General features: G+C 35.3%; 1 non-coding gene across 1 annotated transcript; it reads left to right on the forward strand.

The window, feature by feature from the left end:
• The first annotated feature begins 355 nt into the window (after positions 1–355).
• On the forward strand, positions 356–429 carry Trnar-ucu (transfer RNA arginine (anticodon UCU)). The gene has a single exon. It is a non-coding gene; the product is annotated as a tRNA-Arg (tRNA).
• Positions 430–16,150: the final 15,721 nt, after the last annotated feature.

The raw sequence follows: 16,150 nt of genomic DNA on the forward strand, positions 1-16,150 counted from the left end.
GATAACTCGCAGTTCAAAATATAAGAAATCCTCGAAAATTTAAGTCTAGTGCAAAGATATGAAGAAGCTTCTTAAATGATAGGCATTTTTTGATGCCTGTCCTTATTAAGATATCACTAAAGCGCAAGGCATGTGATGAAAAATTATTTATTAATTTTTTGAAGCTACTTTCAAATTCTGAGCATGATCAGATTCTGTAAAGTAGGTCATACTTGAAAACACTTGTGTCAACTTATAACTATTAGTGTGAAGATTAAACATAGAATACGATCGGTGGCTTCTTTAAAGACATTGAAGAGGCTTTTTAGTTTAAATTTTGAATTGAAAATTTTTGAAACTATGCTGTTTTTTAAGCGGCTCTTTGGTGCAGTGGATAGCACATTGGACTTCTAATCCAAAGGTCGCGGGTTCGATCCCCGCAAGGGCTCAAATAAACCATAAGTTGGTGGAAATATTCTTTTGCAGCATACACACCGATCAAAGTTATGAATTAATAGTATTGAATAGATATATACAGTTAATTCTATATCGAGTTTAAACTGTCCTTCTTCTTCTCTTTCAAGGCCTCTCTGACCTAACGCTCACTCTGAGCTCAGAGCTAACTTCGGGTCAGTCTTTGGGTTTTTTGAAGAAGCTAATGGTATAAGATTCGCTCCTGAAGAAAATAACATATAGTTCAGTACGTTAAGTCGAGTCGCTGTCGCTTTCAGGACTATGGACTATATTCTATTTTTTTTATTAAGACCACAGGGTGGTTCAAAGAGGACTTAATAGGATCCTAGTCCAGGTGGTGTCACAATGGGCCTCCCAAAGGTCCAGGTGCGTTGACAGACAACCACTTAACCTAAACTGAACTATGTTACTGAGGTTTGTCCATTGCATTTTGCTTTTCTTTTATTACTCTAAAGCATCCTTACTGCACACGGGCTCATATAGGATTTCAATCGTCTTTACTCTGAAAGAGTTTTCCATCTGTCTCTGAACAAGGATACGAAAGTATATGCGACTTACACCGGTCAGCGAAAATCATAATAACTTTTAAAGAGGAACCGAATAGTATGGACTGAAGTTTTTATGTACTGTGAAAGTAAAATTTTTAGACGAAGGTCTCGAAGCAGTTGTTTGCTCTAATAGTTGCTGTAGAGTTTTTTATATAAATATATCGGAAGTTAGGTAGTTGATTACGTTTCCTGAACACTAAACCCGGGATTCATCATTTGAAAATCGAATACTCATTCAGGATGCTGAACCAAAAACCGGTTTAGAGCGTTAGGTTAGGTTAGGTTACTCTGGCAGGCTAGACCGCCACACATAGACCAGTTTTGGTCCTTTGTGAAACCAGATGGAGTGCCGTCACTTGCTTAATGAGGAGTAGTCATCCTTTAGGATGCCAGCGTTTGTTGCGAATTTCAAAAGGCTTTGTGGCTTTACCAACGAAATCTCTTCCAGATTAACGTAGTGTGCAGCCCCCAAATGCTGAAGCCGTTGTCTTGACAATGCAGGACATTCACAGAAGAGGTGCTCCATTGTCTCTCTGGTGCCTTGCTCTTGACATTTCCTGCAGTCTTCACGATCTATCAGCCCCATCTTGTAGGCGTGCGCCGCCACAAGACAGTGACCAGTGAGTATGCCAACCATTTTCCTACATTTGCTTCTATCGAGCGCCAATAGAAATTTCGTGTACTTCTTATTTACCGCCTTGCACATAACTTTTGCGGTTTTGCATCCCGGCATATTCTTCCAGCGCGCTTTGAACTTTTTTGCCAAGTTTCTGTCTAGATCATCATATAGACAGTGTATAGGTCTATCTACGTTCATCATATTTTCCGATGACAGTTTTACGCCTCGTTTGGCAATCTCATCCACTATCTCGTTACCTTCTATGCCCTTGTGGCCTGGCACCCAGTAGAATTGAAGTCGCCTATTTCTGGCGACATCATCCACTGCTGTCCTACCACTTAAGACACTTTTGGCCGATACGCTGAAAGAGGATATTGCCTTGATTGCCGCCTGACTGTCTACGTATATGTTTACTTTAGAGTATCCTTTTGGTGCGCTTAAGGATAGCTCAGCGGCTTTTCCAATTGCAAACACCTCCGCTTGAAATATACTGCAGTGGTCCGGTAGTTTGAATGGTTGCATTATACCTAACTCCGCGCAGTATAGCTTATAGCCTTAAATCTGGGTAAAATACTCGTATATTATATTATGTCTGGAATGTATCCAAGGGATTACAGCGATTAGAATATGTCTAATATGGCCGGTGAAACTGAGAAATTCACAGCCGTCTTCGAAAGAATCTTCGGTAAAAAGTGGAGAACCCGATCAAACTACCGTCAAAGATTACAAAGCTGATGGGAGTAATTACCAAAATTAAATTATTTGTACAAAAACTCCCTGTTAGGGAAATTAACTGTAATCACATTTCATTTAACATTCAAATAAACAACTTTTACAATGGAAATCTCGAAAACATGCAAACACATACCCAAATTGTTATACATATGCATAACAACATCATATTAGGAATGCAAGCTAATAATAATAAACAAATAATTATAATAAACAACAAATTCACAAAGCCAATAAAATGCGGCAAAACCATGTTTCAGCCACACACAAACACACACATGAATAATTACAAGAATTGTGCATTAAGAGTGCAAAGAGTCGAGAGTTGAGAGTGTAAAAAACATTAGCATAAACAAAAGGCAATACACAGCGGTCCCAGAGGCGCTGACAATTACAAGTAAATCATTAATTTAGAAATTTCGTAAAATGGCAAATAAATGGACGTGAATGAAGTGAAAGGGCAATAACAAGGGCGTTCAAACAGATAGACAAATAAAACAAAACAAACAAAAGGATAAAGCGTTGGAGAAAATGGCGAGACAATGGCAATGAAAGGCCGGTGAGTACATGAGGTATATATACAGATACATACAGTAATTATATGTACATACAGGCACATATGTGAGTGTTTATGAGCTTGTGTTGGTGTTTTATTATCCAGCGACATATTAAATGCCTATGAAGAGTCTTTAATGTTAAGCTTTTGTTAGAATTTGTGTGAATGGTGGCCAATATTACTTTTACGGTATACTAAAAGTTAAATTGGTACCACTTGCGGACTAGTTCCTCACTAGTTGCAAGGTGATAAGCTTCTTTTTCTGTTCTGTGGCTTCGAAACTATACTCTGCTCTCATTGTTAGTACTGAATACTCATTTCAAGTGAATAAGTACAATTTTTATCGACAATCGAAATCAAAAGACGAGAGAGATTTTATGTTTTAAACTCCCGGAAGAACCTCTGATCAATTGAGGTCAAAAACAAGCATCTTTATTAACGCCTATTTAATGTATTCTATAAAAATTAACCTAGAATTTATATTTATTTGTTTTACAAAAAAAGTTTTCCTCGATTCAATATGTTCTGAAAGACCGGTGTGAAACCTAAATATAAGATGAAACCTCAAAATAACTACCACGGAAGATGTATGTATGTATGTGATTGGCGTTGCAACCGTTTAGCCGGTTATAGCCGAATCGACGTTGGTGCGCCACCTCTCTCTCTCCTTCGCAGTTCGGCGCCAGTTGGAGATCCCAAGTGTAACCAGGTCGCTCTCCACCTGGTACCTCCAACGGAGTTGAGGCCTTCCCTTTCCTCGGCTTCCTCCGGTCTTTTTATTCGCTGAACTATGTCAATGTCGTCGTATAACTCGTACAGCTCATCGTTCCATCGTCTGCGTTATTCTCCGTTGCCAATGTTCTGAGGACCATAAATCGTGCGTAAAATTTTCCTCTCAAAAACTCCTAGTGTCGTCTCATCTGATGTTGACATCGTCCAAGCTTCTGCACCGTAAAGCAGGACGGGAATGATAAACTACTTGTAGAGCTTGATTTTGGTTCGTCGAGAGAGGACTTTACTGTTCAGTTGCCTACTCAGTCCAAAGTAGCACCTGTTGGCAAGAGTGAAGACAAAGAAGATGATAACTGGACAAAAGTCCACGATATCGTATTGGACTGAAGGAGTTTCTGCGGTGTTTCTTACAAACCATAGACCAAGGAACAGTCGATACAGTGGACTTTTTCTGGCGAACATGCTTCGAACATTGTCCTATAGGCTGAATCCATTGTTATACACCAGAAACCAAGAAACACTTATCCGTGTACTTCCTGCTACAAAAAAAAGCGAATACTGTTCTATCGGTCGGAACCGCTTTCTGAAATTCAGATGATGTAATCGACATTGACTACCTGGAAGAGGGCAAAACAGTTACAGGGTTCTACTTTCTCGAATTATTGGATCGTTTCCGACCGACCGTAGGAGTGTCGCCGAATCAGAGTAACGAGCTAAAAGGAGACTATATTTAAAAAAAAGTCCGCGATTTTTTCAGAATTTTAATTTTTTTATCTTCTTATAAGACTCAGAAATTAGATAATTGACATCTCGAAAGAAAAATATTCGTTATATTTGTAAATAAAAGATATTCGACTATCTGGTTGAAAAAACGGTTCACGCTACATATACTACAAGTTCCTTTCACTGCTGGGTAATGACTCATATCTAAGTGTTTGCATATACTTATTAGTGTTTAAACGTCTGTAGACAGCAAATAATGCAATTACAATAAAAAATTAACATTGACACATACATACTTAGATAGAGGTCTACATGAAAATCTACATACATACATATGTACATATGAATGTACCGTTGAAAAGGCGATTTCGATTATGGCTCATAGTTAGTTCAAGTCACTGACATTATTGTACAGCAGACAATTTGTAAAAAAGGACTATCTGTATAATGACGGTCATTGCATTGACTGGACGACATCATTTGTTGTGGTTGTCACACACAATATTGCAATACATGTTGTTTTTGTTGGTGGTGGGTGGGTGGTTGGTGGCACTTACACACTTCTACATGTGTATGTGTACGCATGGGAGAGAAGTAATAAGTAGTGGCAGACATTAGGCTTAGAGCGCAGGGGATTTGGTAATCGAGGTGCAGACAAAAATATTTGGGTCATTATGGCGCAAAACACATTTGACATGCAAACAAATACTTAAACAAAGAAGTAAACTTACGGTTAAATGTTCGCCCCCGATGTGTGTTATTGTTTGTCACACTTAGTGGCCGTCAAGTTAGGGGACTGGGGTTAGTTCAAGAAGCAGGAAGACAGCAAAAAATTTTCCGACATGATTAAACGACTGACATTTCTAACACACACACACTATTTGATAACAAACAACTTGATAAAGTTGTAGCGGGAGAGGGAAGGATAGAAACAAAAAACTAATAAATACTAAATCTAAATTCGAGAGTACTGAACAGTTTTTTACGCGACTATACTTACACGATTTTTTTTGTGTGACTGAATACTCCTCGTATTTTGGTTTTCGAAAAGCAATCGATTCGAGCTGCTTGTAACGCTCGAAAACTTGTGTGTTTTTTTTTCTGTCAAAAAGCTTATTATAAAATCACAATAGGTGGTCTGATTGAGCTGAAAGATTCCACATTTTCTTATTTATCTCTTTATTTTAAGACAAACATCAACTATCCTCCAAAACAGACCATAGTCAAAGATCTAACGAAAGTATAAAATCTGAGATGAGCTGCGAAACCTAACGTAAAGAGTTCCAATAGTCCTTTATCGAAACAATGCGAGCTCTCAAAAAACGGACTCCGAGAAATACTCTCGACGAACCAAATCATGGAATCTATAGACCATCCTACAGCCCTTGATTTTGATACCAGAGGAAATGATTTATTCATACTAAGGATATATCCAAACATCTAAATAAAGAATCTTGGGCGCGATTGTTCTATTCCCATAAACAGTCGAAAACCGTCAAACTCCCTTATAAGCTACCTGAAGCAGTGGTTTGTAGAGGAACACCTCATAAAACAGCACCATTACAGGACTTGTCACAAAGGGTCAAAACGTCATCAGAAACTATTCAAAAGGGAACTAAGTATAAGATGAGAATAATGAAACTTTTTAAGAACCTTTGCGAATGCCTAATCCTTAACCAGAAGTCTTACGCGATTCACCCTCGGACGGACATTCTTTCGGCCTCCACTTTAAACGAGCCAAGTAAACAAATTAAGAATAAATATAATTGACCGCAATAAGCAATTCCCGCAAGTAAAACAGAATGAGTAAAATAACTCTATGAATGAAATGAGATTCAACTATAGAATAGTCATCGGTCTTGTCGAAGTTACGTAAAGATCTTCAGCCATAACCAGGTGAACACAATAATGAGAACTTTAATACGCTGATCTGAACTAGGAGATCGCCCTATCATCAATTCCGAAGCCTATAGAAAGAAAGTTATATTTTTCTTCATATTGCGGGTAAGGTCTGGTCATAACATCCCCTAGCTCCAATATTCCTAATATTAGGGGATGTCAAACATGTTCTGGGCTTTATCGTCGTACTATATATCGGTTAATATGTGAGATATGTATTTTATCAAAATTAAGTTGGCGTATAGTCTTGGCGTCTAGTCTTGAGCCTGCAACTGGAATTTTAAATGCCATAGTCTTCACAAATATATACATAAGTAAATAGATAGCCTCCTGTAATCTTTGAATACAAAAAAGGTAAACAACTTATTTTTCATTGGAACGAAAAAAGCAAGCACAAAAAATGAAAAGCTAAGCGGATATAATAAACCTGTGAAAGTTGGTATACAATTGAGAGTAAGTTGAAGAAACGAAGTTTGTTTAATAAAATTACAGCAATAAATTCGTAAAAGCGGAAGCAAATATGAGGGTAAAGAACAAAGAAAGTAACGGATAAGCGGACGAGCATCTGCAATAAAGGGAAACCCGTGGCAAACGCATAGGCGCTACACGGCCAAACTACAATCAAAGGAATTATGACACAAAAAGTAATGAGGATGACATGCAAGAAAATCCAAATGGGTGGTAAAAGAAGGCTAATGGGCTAAAGAGTCATGGGATGAGATTTAGAAAGACGTAAAGGAAGATGTTCAGAAGAAAACGTTTAGAAGGGAAACGAAGGTCACACAAAGTAAATGCTGGAAGGCATGAAACACACAGTGATGTTTTACATAAAAGGGAGCGGGTTGCGGGAAACGCAGCATAAGGACAATAATGTTTATTTTCGGTGCAATTTAAGGTTACAGCGAAGGTGGAGTTCTGCGGAAGTTTAAGTTGGCGAAAATAAAAGATGTAAAAAGGCATAAAAATGGAAGTAAATGGTGAGCAATGGAAATGCCTGCAACTTACAAATGCGGGTGCTGCTAACGATTGACCTCAACGTCAATCTGAAGAATGAAGTAAATAAAGGGCGAAAGACATGTATAGTGTCATAAAAGTGGACATATAATGATAATAATAGATGGTAGAATTTCACAGTAAACATTTCTTACTTTTTTAAACGGCTTTATTCTTCTAAAATTCACCGGGATTCGTAACAAGCTTTACGAATATTCCTAAGAATTCCAACTTATTTCATGTTCATGTTCATGGAAAGCTTGGAACATGCGCCCTGTGTAAGATCGTCTAACACGGCAATTAAATCGTATCTAACTTTTGAAGTCAAAAGTCAGGGTTAAGTACCCTTAATAACTCGTACCATATTATTTAGTTCATCATTGTAAAAATTTTTGGTTAGCTTCGATGTGGGGTCCTATATGGATTCTTACTTATTACTTCAGATGGATCCTTGAGACTTCTCAAGTCAAGGTTGTAGATCGATAAAGCCATTTCAATATCTTCTAAATCTTTTTGTATTAGGAATAACATAAAGCTTACGCTATAGTACAGCAATTGGACTGTTTACTAGCTAGACAAGGAGTCGGAGCCTTTGAAAGTTTCTATGTGGGATAGAACTACATGGATCCAGCTTACCAAATATTTTTAAATGGAAATATATCGGATAATACTAACAAAGTTATAGTGTTCCAAAGAAATGCTGTTATAGATTACTTTAATATGATATATATACTTTAATCAAACAATTATTTATGTAAATACAAGCTATGAACAACCTCCTTCAAGCCATCACCCTGTAACCACCAACAATTTTCACTTATTTGACTTTCTTCGATTCTTCCTTTATTGCCGCTGACCCTCAAGGGTAATGGTAAGCGGAAACCACAGTGGATCCGAAAAGTGCAGTTGGTGCTGCGATCAAATCTAAGTGATTCCGCTATTAACAACTTGAAACCGTACTTACTTACTAGTACCTAAGAACAGCAATGCGAAGTTGAAAGGAACATGAAGCGAAAACAAATTTCCGTTGTGGTTGGGTGAGTAAGTGTACGAAAATCGAATGCAGCGGAAACGGATATAAACACGCTGGTAAGTGGTTGTTGGCAATAACAAGCTACATACATACACATAGTATATATAAATACTCATATAGGTGTGTGTGCTTAGCCACTTGAAAGGACATTTTAGTATAAATATTTTTTGTTTGTGTTTATAGTTTGATGGTATATCGGTTATACGAAAATGCTCTTCAGTACGGGAGCACTATAAAAAGTAATATTGTCACAAATGTTGTTTTCTTCTATTTTTGCTAAAAACAACAAAAAACACACTTTTATATTAATAATAATAACAATGTACAGTTGCAAGACACCCTTCGTTGTAACAATAAATGCGGTGGCCCATCCACCCACTGAGCACTTCTTAAGTGCGTACGACTGCCTTGAAGTCAAACCAAAATTCACTAGCCATTTTGGGCAAACTTCAACTTGAGTTGCACACTTTCACTCCCCCTTTTTGTGATTGTGCACTGAGTCTCACACACAAACACTTTGGCCTTTCCTCTATCTACCCTGTCATTTCACGCTTCCTTTCTTTGCTCGTACCATTGTAATGGACAAATCGCTTTGGGTATAGAAGCTATGTGGGTGCTAGACGCCGCTATGAGCTTTTCTAACTTAAGAAAGTGCTTACACTAGTGCAGGTGCAGGTGTATGTGTGTGTGTTGACTTTGTTCGCAATTTATTTATAAATTTATTGTATTGACAATTTTTGGCTGGTATTTGCGCACATTTATTGACCGCCAGTCAATCTTACAATAAAATAAAATAACAACAACAACAAAAATATGAACAGATGTGGCTCATTTCATTGGCAGGCGGTGGTAAATGAAAAATAAGCCAACAATCATCTCGGCAAATAAATTTGTTAGACATACAGACAAACACTTAAACTTAATTAAACACACACAGTGTTGCCCATAAGCTTATTAATGCTTATACTTATTTGGTTACTCCTTTGACCAGGAGCCCGGCTCAGGCAAATTGGCCACTTCGCTTTTCATTCGACTGAGTCTTCGTTATAATTTATGGCACAGCTTCGGTCGCTTAAACCGCACTGCTGCTGGCATACTTTTTTACTCACTCCTCTGCTGGTCTTTTCAAGTTCAATAGACTGTAATAAATTGTAATTAATTGTTGTAGTTGCGTGATTTTGACGTAGTAACCGTTGACGGTATACTTTTACCATGAATACGCACAGGAGTAGCTAGCCAATATGTGCTGGTTTAAGCAAGTGTAGCACGCGTGTACATGTACGTATGTAAATTTGTATTTTGGTCATTTGGTGCTTAATCCCTTTACCCCAACTCATCTAGGATTTGTCGCTTTGCACTCTTGAAATATGGTAAGCATAAATGGTTTGATAGAAAAATTATTTATTTTGTTCGCCAGTGATTAGTTTGATTATGATTGAGTGTGTACAGAAATGTTCAGCCACAATATTATTTATCTTCATTATGTAGAATTAAGTAAATGCATAATTAGGCTATCGTTTGCCATTTATGATATCAGAAGATTTGAAGTGGAGCGTCCAGTGGAGAGTAAAATTCCAAAACAAGTTTCCGTTCGAGCTCAAAAAATGTATAACTCCAAATGAAAGCATAAAGACAGCACCCAATAATACAAAAACAGATCCATAGCAAGCTTTTTGTTAAATTTAAAAAAAAAAAAATCAGAAAATCAAATCTAAATAAATTTTTGAATCTTTTAAAAAATTTCAAAAACAATTCTATGAAAATAAAAAAAATAAAATATGATTTATATACACACAAAAAATCCCTAAATCATTCATATCATATATATATAGCACATCCATAAAAAATATTTTCACTTTTTTCCGAAAAAAATAATTTAAATATATTCATTTTTATTTTAAAAAATCTCTATAAAAATTCTGCTAAATAATTTAATTTTAAATGAATAATATAAACAACATTTGGTTCCAAACATCATTTCCATCAATTAATGTTAATAAATTCCACTTTACTCTATTCTACCCGCATTGCAACATTTCATAATGTTGCTAACAACACGGTATGTTTCCACAAACATAAATGTTCCCCAACATATATACCACTCTCACTAACTCATGCTCTCGCGCGCTCTCACTCTTCCTCGCGTACTCATTTATAAAACTAACGTTAGCAACATACGTGCAAACTGTTAATTAACATTGGTATGGAATGCATTTAACAGCGTATATTTTGAAACAAATGTTGCTAACATATTTGCGCGCATTAGCAAAAATAATATATTGAATAAAATAGAGAAAATTATATAGTAAATGTGAAATTTGTTAACAGCAAACATATAGGCAATGAGATCAAGCAAATTTGGTTGCCTTGCAACCTACACAATTTTCGTGTTCCGTTTATCATTAGATTTGGTATAGGCGATGCAACATGTTGTCCGTTATAAGGTTTTTATTTTATCCTACTATTTCTATAGAGAAGATTTACATGTAGACATATATTATATTTATATGTACATATTTATGCTTTGGTAGATTTAGCTTGTTTGTTAACCACTGCAATTAGAAATTTTGTAATTTTTGTGGTTTTAAGCGAGCTACCATCGTTTGCTGTTATTGTGGTCAATCATTTTATTTTTGTTTTCGATTAGCAACGTTATAATATGCTAATTGGCAAGCATGAACAAACCTGAATTTGCAAATTACTGTTACTGACAATAAAATTGTTGTTGATGCAGAATGTTGCTTTCGAAAGATAATTTACATTTTTGTTGCTGTTGTAATATATTTAAATTATTTATACAATTTAATAACTAACTGTCTTAAAAAAGTTGATTTCAATTAATAATACAGTGTATTTCAAATTGTGTTACAAAAATTTAACAGCGCTGTTCTCAACTCCGCATGCACATACATATACACGCATGTATGAACATGTATTGCAACGGAAACTACTTCCTACACAAGCGAATATAAAATTATTTTTTATATTATTTGTAGTTACCTTTCATAATTATTTCCTTCCTTTTAAATGATAAATATTCCAATTCACGCAATTCTCCATTCCTTACACCATTCCTTTTCACCAACAAAACTCTGAACAGCCGTCAACAGCTAGCAGCGCTGCTAGCAGCATTCGCTTTACTCCGTCACTTTTCACTCGCGAATTAAATGTACAAAAACAATGTCCCGCACTAATTTTTTGCATAAATTCAATTAATAACTATTAATATTATCTTATAAGCAACAAATTGTCTCAATTTAAGCCATTTTCCTAGCACAATTTCAATTTTATTCACACAGTGCAATTTAGCGGCGCACATTTTCACACTCGCTCAAGGAAACTGACAAATAACGGAAGTGTAGTGGGTGATGTTGCTTTGCCTTGTTCGTCGAGCAGAGTTGCATGCGCATGAGTAATAAACTTTTAGAAATTGAAAGTTGTAATAATTTATTTTAAATTAAATAAATATTTATTAAAACTAAAATAACCATTAAATTCAGTTATTTAAATATAATGAAACATTAAAGAACACCAGCAGTTATTAGTTACATAAAATTAAATCATAAATCATTTAAATTTTATAAATATTTTAAATTTCTTTTAAATGTAGAAATGTAGTTAATGACAATATTATACTGAATACATACTATTATACTGAATACATTACTTATAAATTATTAGTAAATCAATTTGAATATTTAGAGGAGGTTGCGACCTTTTTTTAACAATTATAAGAAGTAATTAATTAGAAGTAATAGTTTATAAACAAAATTGTATAAAATAAAATCATTTCTAAAATTTTAGACACTCTATAACTTATATAAATATTTAGTTTATATAACTATAATATTAAAAATCTAATTGTTTACCATTGTTTTAGTTATCATAATAAGTTAGTTTAGTTATCATAAATACATTGGGCAAAATAGTAGTTTTTTCAAATAATTTTAAATCGATTAAAAATAGTAAATTATTTTATAAATACTTTTAATTATAGATTAAAGTAAATTATAACATACACAATATAATCATTTCCACATTTAATTATTTTATAACGTAACTGCAACCCTGCATCTGCCTTTCCTTCTCACCTAATTCCGTTTCTTCTTGACAGTTTCCTTTTCTGTCAACGAGTAAAACGACGCTGCTTAGCCGCCACAAGTGAAAATTGCAATTTCTGTGTTTAATTGTGCAACAAATCAGTTGTTTAATTGCTTAAACGAACTTAGTGTCATTTAACTATAACTTATTGTGAAATAATAAACAATTGCTGTTGTTTTGAGTACTTTAATGTACAAAGCAAAAAGAGCCTGCGCTCTGCTTCTAACGAGTAAGAGGGCTGCGCAGCGGCTGCAAACGCAAATGTAAATTTTTGTGTTAAAAAGTGCAATATATTAAAATATTTGTTAATAAATCGAAAGTAGGTGTACATTACTACTTATTTATGTGAAAAATTGAATTCCGGCTGTGTAAAGAACCTTTTAATTTATGAAGTAAAGAGAGTGCGTGCTTGCAGCACCTTTTGTGCGGGCGACGAGTGCTTGCCCTGCATTAGTTTGTGTGTTTGTAATATGTAAATGAAGTAAGTGTTCGTTAGCATATGTATATATCGACGAAAATGTGTAATATATTGTTAAAATTAAACATTTTATAACGATAATTTGTTAATAAATCGAAATTATAAGTATTTTGATATCAAATGAAATTAAATATTAAATGCCGGCGGTATTTGAAACAATAAATTTATGAAGGGAAGAAAAGTGATGCTAGCAGCGCAGTTGGTGCGGGCGACGAGTGGTTGTTTGTGTATGTTCGTTAGTTTTAAACTAAGACGTAAGCAAAATTTTGAAAGCTATTATGTTGTTTAAAAACTCTTAACAGTGAAGAAATATGAGAATAATTCGACGCATAAAATTAAAAGAATACATTGCATATTCTAAAAGAATCGCGAAAACATTTTTTCTTATTATAATATTATTAACCAAAACTTCTCATTGAAAAAAGTCAATAAAAATAAACAACTTTAATGCAAGAAATATATCAATGATGACAAAAGTGCTCAAGACACATTTTATATTAATTTAATATGACTTGAAAATTAATAAATAATTAAAAGTGAGACTTATGTTTTATTTATTTAAAATTAATAGAGAAATAAAATAAATATAACGTGGAATTAAAAAATTAATTAATTTAATTTAATAATTTGCATTTCATTAAAAGTTTAAATGGTGGTTTATCTAAAGAGCATAAATGGAAAGTGGCTAGCCATATCAACAAGTGTGTTTATCGTTAGGAAAATTCTTTTATTCGAAAAATATTTAAAATCATAAAGTGTTTTTAGGGAAATTAATAAATTATAAATAAAATAAATTAATAATTCTGGCATCAGCGACATCAATCAAATCTATGCATCATACATCTACCACAAAACCGCATGGGAAAGGTGAATAAATAAATTACTTTGCTGGTAAGTCATGATTATATACAAATAATATTTATTGTAAAAAATAGTAAAAATGATCCTAATATTAAATAAATGGTCAATTTATTAAAATTTAATAATTTTAGAAAAAATATAACTTTTGATATTTTATTATATAATTACACATATCTATTTTTTAAGCATATAATATATATTGAATTTATTTTTTATGTCATTGAACTCACAGTACCTGCTTTAATAGTGCCAAGTTCATGAGGAACACTTTCACACGCCAATAATTAAATTCTCCCAACATTTACCAGCTAAAATCTCATAATTATGCCAATTACATATTTCGTTTATCGAATATTTTAATGCTTTTATCTTATTTGTACAGTCTTTACTTACTTACATTCGCCATATCATGTATAATAACATCAACTCCGCAACATGAGTTAGCCACCTACCAGCTTCACCTCATAACCGCTATTTTATCACTTACCGAAAATCTTTTAAAAGAAATTACAGCCAAAATTAATTTACGACATGGCTTAATGATGCATTTTCGACCTTTAGTATGAAATCTCAATTAAAATTCTCCGCCAACGGGCAAAAGTTGCCTCCTTTGCGTCCACGCAGTACACGTCCGTCAATATTTGTGCGACACTAACGCCAGGCAGGCAAGCGGCCAGGGCGTAAATGTGGAGTCAATAAGCTCGATGCGTTGCAATAAGCGCGAGAGTAAATATCAAAAGAAAAACTAATTAAAGTATCGGCGCACGGCGTTTGCGTTGCCGCATTTTATTACTTTGCATCTTGTTATTGTTGCATTGCTTTGGACCTGTGCCTCGTGCCGCCTTCAGTTGTTGTTGCTTAGTTGGTGCAGGCGTAACGCAGTTTACGTTTTTAATCGTCAATAAAAAGTATCAAAAGCAACAAAAAGCTCACAATCACTACTTCAGCTACGCGCGTTGGGGTCCATCAGTTGGGGCAGTCGACATTGTGGCAGTAAAGTCAGGTAGAAAAATATAAATGCTGCTTGTTTTTGTTTTTATTATTACTCATGGTCATACCGATATGTATGTTTGTATGGGCTTGCCGCTCTGTCGGTTCGTGTACGCCTGCAACGATAACTGGTAATCAAGTGCAGCCAAAATACCGCCAATAACACCAGCAGCAGCAACAACAAAAACATTTGCCTCTGCAGTTGTCTGTTCGACCGCCTGCCATGAACGCCAATTATCGGCAACATGAGCAACTCAATCGACGAGTTAAATACAGGTTACGCGCCTAACATGCCCACTCAACCTGCACACAGGCGGCACATCCTTCAGCACGGCGCTATGCTGTGCGACCCCACTGCAGCCCATTCCTCCCTCCAGCGATACGCTTTGGTCCGTAGACTGCTAGTTGGCGGCTCACGTTAGTTAGAGATTGCGTTTGCAATCGCTTGCTATCTATGCATTTGTCGACTGTGGCCACAATGTGTGGGCTGTACTGTGAGAGCCCACGAAGCTGTGGGGCACACAAACATACATCTAAACATATGTATAAGCCCTCGGCTGCAGTTTTGGAGAAAATTACAACGAGCGATAGCAATAGATGCACACAACCCCTCTCCACGGCGACCAAAACTTGCACTACCATAGCAACAAAAACAGCAACAATACAAATAAAGTAAATACTAGAGAAGCAGCAGCGACAGCAACTTTGAAGCATCGCCGAACATTTAATAGGGGCTGAGTCAAACGTTCATACCCCCTGATAGATAAGACCGCTGACAACCATACATGCACACACAGAGCACTGTACAAACATACAGTTTTCATACATTTGGCCATGCAACAATTGAGCAATTTTCATTAAGTCGCTGATAGCACAATGTACGATGCGGTTATGTGTACGTGTGGCAAGCTACGCCGCGACGTGCTGTGGGCGCGAGTGCAACTTGCAAGTGAAATGCCATTTATACGCCAGTTTGCGCCAGTTGATGGCGAATTTTGTGATTTTGTGTGCAACAAATGTGATTTTAATCATATTGCTTATGCATGGTTTGGCGCGAAATTAAGCAATTAGCAAGCGTGGCTGGCAGTAAGATGATGGTTATGTTGCAAGTGTTGCAAAAGCCGGTCAAATAAAGTTATTAACTTTTATCAATGAAGTTATCAGGAGTTTTGGATTTTATCGTAGAGTTGCTTCGTTAAGCTCTCACAATTGGACACTCTTATACAATTTATTTGAAAATTTGTTGTGTTAAAAGTTATTTATTTATTTATTGAAATTAAGATATGATAGATTGGCGTTTTCAAGTTACATATTATGTTTCTGAAAATTATAGTTCAATACTCTTAACAATGTCTCAATAATTACGAATGTTAAGATCATTAGAAGCTAGCGCGGCGGGAGCGCGCCGAGAGTACATTTTTTTCTTCTTTTG

Source organism: Zeugodacus cucurbitae, chromosome 5 (assembly GCF_028554725.1).
Source record: "Zeugodacus cucurbitae isolate PBARC_wt_2022May chromosome 5, idZeuCucr1.2, whole genome shotgun sequence".
In the NCBI taxonomy this organism is placed as follows: Eukaryota; Metazoa; Arthropoda; class Insecta; order Diptera; family Tephritidae; genus Zeugodacus; species Zeugodacus cucurbitae.